A 12691-nucleotide genomic window follows, 5' to 3' on the forward strand; every position below is an offset into this window, starting at 1 on the left:
CTTCTTTGCTCGCTTTGAGGACAATTCAGTGCCACTGACACGGCACGCTACCAAAACCTACGGACTCTCCTTCACTGCAGCTGACGTGAGTAAAACATTTAAATGTGTTAACCCTCGCAAGGCTGCAGGCCCAGGCGGCATCCCCAGCCGCGTCCTCAGAGCATGCACAGACCAGCTGGCTGGTGTGTTTACGGACATATTCAATCAATCCTTATCCCGGTCTGCTGTTCCCACATGATTCAAGAGGGCCACCATTGTTCCTGTTCCCAAGAAAGCTAAGGTAACTGAGCGAAAATGACTACCGCCCCGTAGCACTCACTTCCGTCATCATGAAGTGCTTTGAGAGACTAGTCAAGGAACATATCACCTCCACCCTACCTGATACCCTAGACCCACTCCAATTTGCTTACCGCCCCAATAGGTCCACAGACGACGAAATCGCAACCACACTGCCCTAACCCATCTGGACAAGAGGAATACCTATGTGAGAATGCTGTTAATCGACTACAGCTCGGCATTTAACACCATAGTACCCTCCAAACTCGTCATCAAGCTCGAGACCCTGGGTCTCGATCCCGCCCTGTGCAACTGGGTACTGGACTTCCTGACGGGCCGCCCCCAGGTGGTGAGGGTAGGTAACAACATCTCCACCCCGCTGATCCTCAACACTGGGTCCCACAAGGGTGCGTTCTGAGCCCTCTCCTGTACTCCCTGTTCACCTACGACTGCGTGGCCATGCACGCCTCCAACTCAATCATCAAGTTCGCAGACGACACAACAGTGGTAGGCTTGATTACCAACAATGACGAGACGGCCTACAGGGAGGAGGTGAGGACTCTCAGAGTGTGGTGTCAGGAAAATAACCTCACACTCAACGTCAACAAAACAAAGGAGATGATCGTGGACTTCAGGAAACAGCATAGGGAGCACCCCCCTATCCACATCGACGGGACAGTAGTGGAGAGGGTAGTAAGTTTTAAGTTCTTCAGCATATCACCGCCTGGCAACTGCTCCGCCCACAACTGTAAGGCTCTCCAGAGGGTAGTGAGGTCTGCACAACGCATCACCGGGGGGTAAACTACCTGCCCTCCAGGACACCTACACCACCCGATGTCACAGGAAGGTCATAAAGATCATCAAGGACAACAACCACCCGAGCCACTGGCTGTTCACCCCGCTATCATCCAGAAGGCGAGGTCAGTACAGGTGCTTCAAAGCTGGGACCGAGAGACTGAAAAACAGCTTCTATCTCAAGGCCATCAGAATGTTAAACAGCCACCACTAACATTGAGTGGCTGCTGCCAACATACTGACTCAACTCCAGCCACTTTAACAATGGAGAATTTATGTAAAAAATGTATCACTAGCCACTTTAAACAATGCCACTTAATATGTTTACATACCCTACATTACTCATCTCATATGTACATACTGTACTTGATACCATCTGCTGCATCTTGCTTATGTAGTTCTGTACCATCACTCATTCATATATTTTTATGTACATATTCTTCATCCCTTTACACTTGTGTATAAGGTAGGTGTGAAATTGTTAGATTACTCGTTGGTTATTACTGCATTGTCGGAACTAGAAGCACAAGCATTTGCTACACTCGCATTAACATCTTCTAACCATGTGTACGTGACAAATAAAATTTGAGCATTTTTTCATATTTCCCATGGTGCCTTTCAAGTTAATTTTAGAGTTACCAGTACCACCCGTGACTGTGTTTTCTAGTGACAGAGAAATGTTTGGTGCATTCAATGGTGAGTGAATACATTTATATTTCATCATTAAAATTACTCTTTATGACAACACGTTACATATAAGGCCATACTCCGACAGCCTAGTTTTAACCCCCAATTCAGTGGTCTGAAACTGCTGGTTTGCAGGCCACATAGGATAAGTCACATTATGCTGGCTTGCAAAGTGATTAGAATACAGCTAGAGTTAGGATATCCAAAAATGTGAACTTTCGATCACCTGCAACCTGCATTTAGAAATGACCATCAAAGAAAAAGTATTAACAATTTAAACCAGAATAACAATCTTAGTAACAGGTGTATGTTAAGAATGTATTGATTTGCAGCGTAAGTTCAATCAATTAATGTGCAGGCAAAAACACAGAAAAAAGCTATTCTAAAAATCTACCTGCAATAAAGCATGCTGGGAAATGTAATGGGTGTTGATTTGAATGGGATGATTATACCCATTATATTCATAATATTGGCTACCATTGTTCTAGATTATCCACACATGTACCCTAAAAGGTAGCATACAATACCATGCGAGAATATAACTGTACCTCTGAAGGTAGGCCTACTTAATGTGTATTTTTTAAATATATTTTTCCCTCCGGGAACAATACTGGTCAAAGGGTTCTTCAGGGCGGATGATGGCTCTAAATGGAACCATAATTACTCAGAACCCTTAGAGCGCTCAAGGGTTGCTTTTCTTTGTGTGATCATTTAAATGTGAGGCGTCATTCCAGCTTATGTTATGCCACTACATATAGGACTATGGCCAGTGACTGTCTTGTGATCCAGTCAATTGTCCCAGTCAATTCTTCTCAATTCTTGTAGGCGTCAGACAGGGTAACAGGTAACATGATTAAACTAGGATGAACAAATTTAAATAAAAAATGTGAAACAAACATACCCAAATTAAATACTCCAAACACTACAGTGTTAAACAGGAAGTGTTCATCTTTGCACAACAATCAAACATTAGATCTACGTAACACATAAAATACATTGGCTGCCACACCACATTCATTACTCAGTAAATAAAGCATCTCGTGATCCGTGCTGTTTGGTTGAAAAATGACACATTTTAGTGGGACAGGAGGGCATACATCCCACATCTTGGAATGTCCCTCCTACACACTGCTGCGACACGATCATAAACCTTGCACCTGAAACAGCGCGATGGATTTGCCACAAAAGCTCTTACAGTATAACTGTTCAATTCTAACATGACTGTCGGGTAAAGACAACTCAAAGGACTGAAACAGGAGTCACTGTCACCACACTGTTCACCAGGTCTGCATCGCACCAAACGGTGGACGTCACAAACACCAGCAAGCAACTTCAATTGCTCCACCTCAACATTTAACACTACCCCAGAAAACACTCCTTTCAATGGTGCCCTGTTTTTAAGAGTAAAGCAAGAAGCAGGTCTTGACCAAAGTTTCGTGACGTGGAGCGCCCGCTCCCTCTGGTCAGAAGAAACAAATATCACAAGTCCACTACAGGTTACCTTCACTGATTCCACCCAACTCCTTTCCCCACCCACCGTGAAACCACAAATCTACCAAAAAGCAAGCATTAACTTTCTCCAAAAATGTCACACCTACTGGACCAAAAATATTGTAATGAAACAGGCAAGGAGCCAGTCTCAAACCCTCAACCTTCTAGCCCGAAGACCAGCGCTCTAGCGACTGTGCCCCAAAATCATGCTCAAGCGCCAGAGTCAATATCCGCACTTATAAACCCAGGGTCACTCCAGTATCTTTTGCATAAGCATGTCTACCAAGGCATGGATCGGGCTCTGAACATCTCACAGCACCTACCCCTTTCATTTCACTTCCAGAACTCAAACTGGAAGCCGTCTCAATGTTCTAACTTGACACCAACATTCCTTGACATTGTTATTGCTAGCGTCAACAGATTCAAAAAATGTCCTCTGGCTCCCTCAGTCTTTTCTACCTCCACTCTTTCCCCTCCAATCCACCTCCCTTAACTAATTACCCAACTCCTTCTGAAAATATTTAACTTCCCCAAGCCAAAATCTCTTTTTAGCCTCCTAGAGAAACATGCTAAGCCTTGTACTCTCTCCACTCCAAACTCAAGCCCTAAAAAGCACAAATGTTTGCAGGTGTGGCATTTAAAGGGGTAGCCTTACCTCCTTCAGGTGGACATGATTGTTTTTAACGAGCATTGACGGAGGTGTGTGGCGACCAATGAGGGGAGGCCTCCCCTCCAGGTAGGGGGGGGGGGGGGGGGGGGGGGTTTGTACAGCCTATCTGGAACAATTTACAACCATTTTTTCCATATGTACCCTAAACGTACCCCCGGGAAAAATACTGTACCCTTAACCGTATCCTTTTTTCTGAGAGTGAAGTGTGAAGCCAGTGAAAGGGATATGAAAACCGTTTGATTGTCGCTTATCAATAAAATGCACACATGCTTGTGCCCATTAAATCTGTATTCAGTCTGTTCAGGTGAATGACAGAAGTTCTGCATGCTTCATGCTTTTTTGCATAATTAAGACACGAATTCTGTGGGAGTCCCTGCAACCTTCAATCCCAAGTCAAGCACGAACAACCACAATAATTGTCTGATCACGATTCCGTGATTGCTGGCAAATTACCAACATAACAGTTGCCTGCATCTTAGCCCGAGTCAGAACTACATAATAGTGTGGCTTCGAATATAGGCAGAAATAAATGACTTCTTTCTTCACGGAAGTTTCTCAATCTTACATATGAATGAACCGAAAGGTAATGTTTAAACCAATTAAATATAATCTTTCATTGCTTTTAAAAGCGGGACCCAGCAGATAAGGCTACATTGTCCTTTGTAGAACATGGTGCTTGTTTACAATGGTATGTTTGGCAGCATGAGTGAAGGATGCTTTTTTGCGAAATAGATTTAACTTTGGATTGGAGATGTTTGAAATGGGTCTGGAAGGAGAGTTTACAGTCTAACCAAGTAGTCAACACCACTGAGTCAATACATGTTAGAATCACATCTGTCAGCGATCACAGCTGTGAGTCTTTCTGGGTAAGTCTCCAAGAGCTTTTGCACACCTGGATTGTACAATGTTTGTACATTTTTCATTTTTTTATTCTTCAAGCTCTGTCAAAGTTGGTTGTTGATCATTGAAAGACAGCCGTTTTCAAGTCTTGCAATAGATTTACAAGCAGAAATATGTCAAAACTGTAACTAGGCCACTCAGGAACATTCCATGTCATCTTGGTAAGTAAAAATATCTAAAAAGATATTCCACTTTGACCTTATGGGGTATTGTGTGTAGACCACTGACAAAAAAAATCTAAATTTAATCCATTTTAAATTCAGGCTGTAATACAAAAAAAATCTGGAACAAGTCAAGAGGTGTGAATACTTTCTGAAGGCACTGTAATATTTACATTATATTGATGAGCTTTGGGTTTGTGCCGAAGTAGCCTAGATTTGGTAAAAAGTGAGAACCACTTGTCAACAAAGGCTTAGGACCTCCTCTTTTTCTATCCTCCTCTATCTTGCTATCTAACTCCCTCTCACCCTCACATCCTCCCTCTCACCCTTCCTCTCACCCTCTCATCCTCCCTCTCACTCTCCCTCTCACCCTCTCATCCTCCCTCTCACCCTTCCTCTCACCCTCCCTCCCTCTCACCCTCCCTCTCACCCTCTCATCCTCCCTCTCACCCTTCCTCTCACCCTCCCTCCCTCTCACCCTCCCTCTCACCCTCTCACCCTTCCTCTCACCCTCCTTCCCTCTCACCCTCTCTTTCACCCTCCCTCCCTCTTACCCTCCCTCTCACCCTCTCTTTCACCCTCCCTCCCTCTTACCCTCCCTCTCACCCTTCCTCTCACCCTCCTTCCCTCTCACCCTCTCTTTCACCCTCCCTCCCTCTTACCCTCCCTCTCACCCTTCCTCTCACCCTCCTTCCCTCTCACCCTCCTTCCCTCTCACCCTTCCTCTCACCCTCCTTCCCTCTCACCCTCTCTTTCACCCTCCCTCCCTCTCACCCTCCCTCTCTCTCACCCTCTCTTTCACCCTCCCTCCCTCTCACCCTCTCTTTCACCCTCCCTCCCTCTCACCCTCCCTCTCTCTCACCCTCTCACTCTCCCTCCCTCTCTCTCACCCTCTCACTCTCCCTCCCTCTCATCCTCCCTCTCACCCTCCCTCCCTCTCACCCTCTCATCCTCCCTCTCACCCTCCCTCCCTCTCATCCTCCCTCTCACCCTCCCTCCCTCTCACCCTCTCACTCTTCCTCCCTCCCTCTCACTCTCCCTCCCTCTCACCCTCTCACCCTCCCTCTCACCCTGTCTCCCTCTCACCCTCCCTCCCTCTCACCCCTCTCATCCTCCCTCTCACCCTCCTTCCCTCTCACCCTCCCTCTCACCCTCTCTCTCACCCTCCCTCCCTCACACCCTCTCACTCTCCCTCCCTCTCACCCTCCCTCCCTCTCACCCTTCCTCTCACCCTCCCTCCCTCTCACCCTCCCTCCCTCTCACTCTCATCCTCCCACTCACCCTCCCTCCCTCTCACCCTCCCTCCCTCCCTCTCACCCTGTCTCCCTCTCACCCTCTCTCTCACCCTCCCTCCCTCTCACCCTCCCTCCCTCTCACCCTCTCATCCTCCCTCTCACCCTCTCATCCTCCCTCTCACCCTCCCTCCCTCTCACCCTCCCTCCCTCTCACCCTCTCTCTCACTCTCCCTCCCTCTCACCCTCCCTCCCTCTCACCCTCTCACCCTGTCTCCCTCTCACCCTCCCTCCCTCTCACCCTCTCATCCTCCCTCTCACCCTCTCACCCTCCCTCCCTCTCACCCTCTCATCCTCCCTCTCACCCTCTCACTCTCCCTCCCTCTCACCCTCTCTCTCACCCTCCCTCTCACCCTCTCTCTCACCCTCCCTCCCTCACACCCTCTCACTCTCCCTCCCTCTCACCCTCTCACTCTCCCTCCCTCTCACCCTCCCTCCCTCTCACCCTTCCTCTCACCCTCTCACCCTCTCACTCTCCCTCCCTCTCACCCTCCCTTCCTCTCACCCTCCCTCCCTCTCACCCTCTCATCCCCCCTCTCACCCTCTCACTCTCCCTCCCTCTCACCCTTCCTATCACCCTCCCTCTCACCCTCTCACTCTCCCTCCCTCTCACCCTCCCTTCCTCTCACCCTCCCTCCCTCTCACCCTCTCATCCTCCCTCTCACCCTCTCACTCTGTCTCCCTCTCACCCTTTCACCTTCTCATGACCCCAAAAAAACATAACTGAAGTATAGACTACCGATCGCTGTCCATGGTGTTGAAATTGCGACATGCCTATGCGATTGCATGGCTATCAAATCGATTATAGGCTTTTTTTTTGTGGTGCCAGGGCTTAACTTTGCTTTAGCTAAAGAATACATGTTTATCAGTAGTTCTATTTGGTCGTTATTTTCTCATGTTAAAAGCCTAAAATTTCACAAATCTATACACAGTGTTGCAATGCTGCCATTTTAGACTGCTGGCTGGCAGCAGTAATGTAAATACTTGTGCAGTAATAAAAGTTAGAAATTCAAACATTGCAGATCGTAAAATAAATGTTTGATGCAGCAGCATACTAATCAGCTACTTATTGATTAAAAAATATATATAGACAACTGTCCTGTACAGGCAATCTGAACCTGCATGACATGAGCCGTCCTCGTGCTCTCTCCCAGCTTGGATAGAAAGTTGTGAGTAAAACCAGTCTATTAATAACAAATAATACACTGAACAAAAAATATAAAGGCATCATGCAACAATTTCAAAGATTTGACTGAATAACAGTTTTTTTTATAAGGAAATCAGTCAATTGAAATCATTTCATTAGGCCCTAATCTATGGATTACACATGACTAGGAATACAGATATGCATATGTTGGTCACAGACACCTTAAAAAAAATAGGGCTATGGATCAGAAAACCAGTCAGTATCTGGTGTGACCTCCATTTGTCTCATGCAGCGTGACACGTCTCCTTGGCATAGAGTTGACCAGGCTGTTGATTGTGGTCTGTGGAATGTTGTTCAACTCCTCTTCAATGGCTGTGTGAAGTTGCTGGATTTTGGCGAGAACTGGAACACGCTGTTGTTCACGTCAATCCAGAGCATCCCAAATAGAGTTCAGTGTGTCAAATCGGAGGGTCTGCTGTCCGGACCTCTGGCAGTCTCTATGGGGGTGCCACAGGGTTCAATTCTTGGACCGACTCTCTTCTCTGTATACATCAATGAGGTCGCTCTTGCTGCTGGTGAGTCTCTGATCCACCTCTACGCAGACGACACCATTCTGTATACTTCTGGCCCTTCTTTGGACACTGTGTTAACAACCCTCCAGGCAAGCTTCAATGCCATACAACTCTCCTTCCGTGGCCTCCAATTGCTCTTAAATATAAGTAAAACTAAATGCATGCTCTTCAACCGATCGCTACCTGCACCTACCCGCCTGTCCAACATCACTACTCTGGACGGCTCTGACTTAGAATACGTGGACAACTACAAATACTTAGGTGTCTGGTTAGACTGTAAACTCTCCTTCCAGACCCATTTCAAACATCTCCAATCCAAAGTTAAATCTAGAATTGGCTTCCTATTTCGCAAAAAAGCATCCTTCACTCATGCTGCCAAACATACCCTTGTAAAACTGACCATCCTACCAATCCTCGACTTTGGCGATGTCATTTACAAAATAGCCTCCAATTCCCTACTCAACAAATTGGATGCAGTCTATCACAGTGCAATCCGTTTTTTCACCAAAGCCCCATATACTACCCACCATTGCGACCTGTACGCTCTCGTTGGCTGGCCCTCGCTTCATACTCGTCGCCAAACCCACTGGCTCCATGTCATCTACAAGACCCTGCTAGGTAAAGTCCCCCCTTATCTCAGCTCGCTGGTCACCATAGCATCTCCCACCTGTAGCACACGCTCCAGCAGGTATATCTCTCTAGTCACCCCCAAAACCAATTCTTTCTTTGGCCGCCTCTCCTTCCAGTTCTCTGCTGCCAATGACTGGAACGAACTACAAAAATCTCTGAAACTGGAAACACTTATCTCCCTCACTAGCTTTAAGCACCAACTGTCAGAGCAGCTCACAGATTACTGCACCTGTACATAGCCCATCTATAATTTAGCCCAAACAACTACCTCTTTCCCAACTGTATTTAATTTTTTATTTTTTTTGCTCCTTTGCACCCCATTATTTGTATTTCTACTTTGCACATTCTTCCATTGCAAATCTACCATTCCAGTGTTTTACTTGCTATATTGTATTTACTTTGCCACCATGGCCTTTTTTTGCCTTTACCTCCCTTATCTCACCTCATTTGCTCACATCGTATTTAGACTTGTTTATACTGTATTATTGACTGTATGTTTGTTTTACTCCATGTGTAACTCTGTGTTGTTGTATGTGTCGAACTGCTTTGCTTTATCTTGGCCAGGTCGCAATTGTAAATGAGAACTTGTTCTCAACTTGCCTACCTGGTTAAATAAAGGTAAAATAAAATAAATAAATAAAAAATATGCTCAAGGCCTGCATACTGGTGAGTATACATATATACATATACTATACAGGCCTTGGAAGAACTGGGACATTTTCAGCTTCCTGGAATTGTGTACAGATCCTTGCAACATGGGGCCGTGCATTATCATGCTGAAATATTAGGTGATGGCGGTGGGTGAATGGATGCAACACAATCTCACACTCAATTTGTGCAAATATGTCCAAAAAGTATTTCAGCAGGTTTTGTGAGTTTTTGTGCAGTTTGTGTGGCTTAATCTGTGTGAAAATGCACACATTTGTATGAGACTTCATTCGTAATACATTTTTTTTTTTATGTATGACTTCCTTCACAGGAAAATACCATTTTTGGGGGAAATCTTCGGAATAATAATTTGAAAGTTATTAGAGCAATACATTTGTGGCAATGGTGTTCTACATTTCCTTTTCTTGTGTCCCACATGTATTTACATATGAATAATAACATGTTAACCACCAAACATTGTTAATCAACTAGGTTGTAAGCGAAAAACTTATAACACAATAGTAGCCTGAGGTAAAAAAAAAAAAAAAAAAAATGAATACCAATGCTTGTTTCTGTTTAATACTCTGTGATACTGGTGTTATGTTGGATTTTATGAGGGTTGCCAGATTTGAGTAAAAATCAGTATTTGTCCATTTTCTTTTGTGATCTCGATTAAGGTATTTTTGGGGGGAATGTGGATACATTTCCATGATGGGAAATTAATTCCTCAATAAATGTGGGGAAACAGAAGACCTGCAAAAAAAAATCTGTTTGGTTTTAATTCCCTTGGTGCAACTGCATTGTTTGTGCAACTATAACGAGTCTGGACTATGATCAATTAAGCCATATCTATAACGAGTCTGGACAATGATCAATTAAGCCATATCTATAACGAGTCTGGACTATGATCGATTAAGCCATATCTATAACGAGTCTGGACAATGATCAATTAAGCCATATCTATAACGAGTCTGGACTATAATCAATTAAGCCATATCTATAACGAGTCTGGACAATGATCAATTAAGCCATATCTATAACGAGTCTGGACTATAATCAATTAAGCCATATCTATAACGAGTCTGGACAATGATCAATTAAGCCATATCTATAACGAGTCTGGACTATGATCAATTAAGCCATATCTATAACGAGTCTGGACTATGATCAATTAAGCCATATCTATAACGAGTCTGGACAATGATCAATTAAGCCATATCTATAACGAGTCTGGACTATAATCAATTAAGCCATATCTATAACGAGTCTGGACAATGATCAATTAAGCCATATCTATAACGAGTCTCCTCTATGATCAATTAAGCCATATCTATAACGAGTCTGGACTATAATCAATTAAGCCATATCTATAACGAGTCTCCTCTATGATCAATTAAGCCATATTTATAACGAGTCTCCTCTATGATCAATTAAGCCATATTTATAACGAGTCTCCTCTATGATCAATTAAGCCATATCTATAACGAGTCTGGACTATAATCAATTAAGCCATATCTATAACGAGTCTGGACTATAATCAATTAAGCCATATCTATAACGAGTCTGGACTATAATCAATTAAGCCATATCTATAATGAGTCTGGACTATAATCAATTAAGCCATATCTATAACGAGTCTCCTCTATGATCAATTAAGCCATATCTATAACGAGTCTGGACTATAATCAATTAAGCCATATCTATAATGAGTCTGGACTATAATCAATTAAGCCATATCTATAACGAGTCTCCTCTATGATCAATTAAGCCATATCTATAACGAGTCTCCTCTATGATCAATTAAGCCATACCTAGTAGAATTTTTTTTTTAAATTAAGAAAAACTCTTGAATGAGTAGGTGTGTCCAAACTTGACTATATACCAGAGATAAGGGACTGTTGATATTGCAACCACACAACTCAAACGCTGGTTCACCAGTATAAACGTTGTTGAAGCCCTCGAACTGTTGTCTGTTAAAGATCATCAGCTGTTTACATCTGCCAACGTATTGGCAGCCCAGTATCCATAAGATCTGTCCCCAGAGCTTCCTATACAGTTAATCTCTCTCCGTAGCGTGTTGCCTGGCAATTGAGGAGAATGATAGGCTCAATTAAAGATGCTACAGAACTGCTGTATTTTAAGCACAACTCCTTTCTGCCCAGTTTCCCTGGCGTTGCTACGGTAATCAAGCTGTTTTTACCATCCCTGTATCTATCGCTTCGGGAGGATAAATTGTTTTCTAAACAAAAACTAATATGATATGCGCTTCAGAACACCTGAGTAAGCTCCACTCATTCCATCGTTCCATGCCCACTGCATTTGTTCACTGATATCCCCTCATACATTCAATCAGTTCCTTGTTTCCTTTTCACTTCTTCAGTCACATTCCCAAAGCCCAAGAAACAAACAATTAGCTTCCTAGTACATATGGAAATTAAAAAGGTTAATTCATGACTTTTTGGAGGGTTACTGTCAAAATTATTTATTAAAATAAAAAAGGCCCATGGGCCACCAGAGCTTCCTCCATAACTTATATTTCAGATAAGACTAGTTTGGGTGGCTACTACTGGCTATATGTCTAAAGATAAGCGGCTATAACATTGCATTGCCTTCAATATTATGGGATGAAGATGTATTCTGGTGAAGTTATTATCATATTTGTGAGGAATAACAGGGCTACCCGTCTGGCAACGAGCCCAGTGCAGGCAGAACATGCTTTTACATCCGATCCTGCTAGTGCTACAAGTAGGTCTTATGATTCTGTTTGCTCTGGACTCCAGAGAAGTGACATGATATATCCCTAGTTGATATTGGCTGACTTTCAGCTCCAAATGCAGGTGTAAAACGCAGATTATTTCTGTGCCTATTTTGCGTTTTGAAAATGCATCACCGTTTATGCCTTTAAAGACAGGCTACATTTGCTCAGCGATTGTGTGCGCATGTATGCAAGTGCACACGTGCATGTGTGTGCGCAAGGGTCCGAGGTTTGTAGGCTACCCCTCCTTTTTGGGGGTGGTGTGACAAAACAAAATGAAAAACACTGCCAGGAAGTACCAGTGACTTGCTCAATACGGAAGTGGTCAGATGCTAAACTACAGGACTGTTTTGCTTGCGCAGACTGGAATATGTTCCAGGATTCATCCAATGGCAATGAGGAATACACCACCTCAGTCATCGGCTTCATCAAGTGTATCGTCGACATTGTCCCCACAGTGACTGTACGTACATATCCCAACCAGAAGCCATGGATTACAGGCAACATCCGCATTGAGCTGAAGGTTAGAGCTGCCACTTTCAAGGAGCGGGAGACTAATCCGGACGCTTATAAGAAATCCCAATATGCCCTCAGACAAACCATCAAACAAGCAAAGCGTCAATACAAGATTAAGATTGAATCTTACTACACCGGCTCTGATGCTCGT

The sequence above is a fragment of the Oncorhynchus kisutch genome, linkage group LG12 (genome assembly GCF_002021735.2).
Source record: "Oncorhynchus kisutch isolate 150728-3 linkage group LG12, Okis_V2, whole genome shotgun sequence".
NCBI lineage: Eukaryota > Metazoa > Chordata > Actinopteri > Salmoniformes > Salmonidae > Oncorhynchus > Oncorhynchus kisutch.